Consider the following 1,682-nt stretch of genomic DNA (forward strand, 5'->3'; position numbering starts at 1 on the left):
CAAGTGTAGCTGTTCATAATATCTTTTACATACTTTATCTGATTTAATCCTTACAACAATCTTGTAGAGATAAGAACTATTATTATTCCCATTTTACAAAAGAGGTAGCAGGGATGTAACAGAAAGTAAGACTTGCCCAAGATAACGTAGAAGTCAAGTAGTTTTGTTGTTATTTATCATTAATTTGCTCATTGACAAACATTTATTAAGCATCTTCATGTGCCAAATACTGATTCTAACTCAAGGAACAGGGACATTTTCAGACCTAACCTTGTTGGTTAACTATTCTATAAAGGTCAGCATGTCAGCTGAAGGGGGTATGAATAGAGCATTTTACGTTCTCCTTCTCTTAGGACAAATTTGGGCTAACTTTACAGCTCTGTCTCCCTGGAAGTGTAATAAAGGTGCAATATCAGCTGTAGTAGTAGGCAGCATTGCTTATAGTAAAAATAACCCCTGATTGGTAAAGTGCATCTGGCCCAGGATATATAAGTACGTGGTGAGAAGCCATGGCCCTGGGCCACCTTAAGCACAGTGACTCTTGGGACTAGGTTCATCTCCCACAGAGAACCTGAAAGCTATGCCTGTGGGACACAAGGGATTGATTCCTATTTGGGACAGGGCATTTCTAAGCTAAGGCTGTTGTCCCATTCACTGGGGTGATTTTGTCTCCTTGGGCCGGGGGAGCCAAAGAAGACTAACCGCTGGATTACCACAAGAACTCCTGCTGAAGAGAAGTACCAGGTGCTGTCCTGTTGGCATGCTGTTTCTTACCTTGGCCCCTTGTTAGTTAATGTGATGCCAAATGAGGCCTATGGTAACTGAGTGAGGCCAAATGTCTAGTCGAGCCCAAAGAGCACCTGCTGATGGACATTCCAGGTCACGAAGATAGGATTCCAACCCTGTTTTTTCTGACTCCAGAGCCACAGTTCTCAATCCTGGCCACATACTAGACTCAAATTGAAATATTTGAATCACTTGCCACAATCGACACAGCAATGGAGAAGAGCAAAACACTGCTACACATGACATGGATGGATCTCTCTGACATAATGGTGAAGGAGAGAAGCAGACAAAAAAGTACCTACAGGCAAATTCCACTGATCTGAAGTTCAAAAGCAGGCAAAACTAACCAGAATAGTGGCAATTGTTGAGGGGTAGGTATTGACTGGAAGGAAGTACAAAGGAGCCTTCCAGGGAGCAATAAATATTCTGTCTTGATCTGTGGTGGTTACATGAGTGGGTGTATATATTCATAAAATATGTGAAAGCAGAGTTAATCCGGGAATGCAGAAGCAGAAAGATAGGCTGGACCCAAAGGTGGGTGGGACATTTAAGGGGAGATCAGGCAAATTTGAGGCCTTGGGTTAGAGGCTGTATCTTCTAGAAAAGCTCCCACTGATTCTTCAGGGTAGAGAGTGTGAGCCCCATGGTACAGTGTGTGAATAGTGTTTCAATCAGAGAGACCCAAGGCTTTGAAGAGAAGAGAGATAGGGGTACATGACCTGCATGATCAACTCCCACGGGAAGCAGGGAAGCAGCACCTGGAGCTGGAACCAAAAGGCAAATCTCTACTATGCCAGGAGCTATTCATATAAAACACAGGGGAGGTAATATTTTGTGAATATCAAGTAACAGCTTTCGGGATGGTGTTTTACTTTGCATGTGTCTCCCTTTTTTCC

Source organism: Phocoena phocoena, chromosome 6 (assembly GCF_963924675.1).
Source record: "Phocoena phocoena chromosome 6, mPhoPho1.1, whole genome shotgun sequence".
Taxonomy (NCBI): domain Eukaryota; kingdom Metazoa; phylum Chordata; class Mammalia; order Artiodactyla; family Phocoenidae; genus Phocoena; species Phocoena phocoena.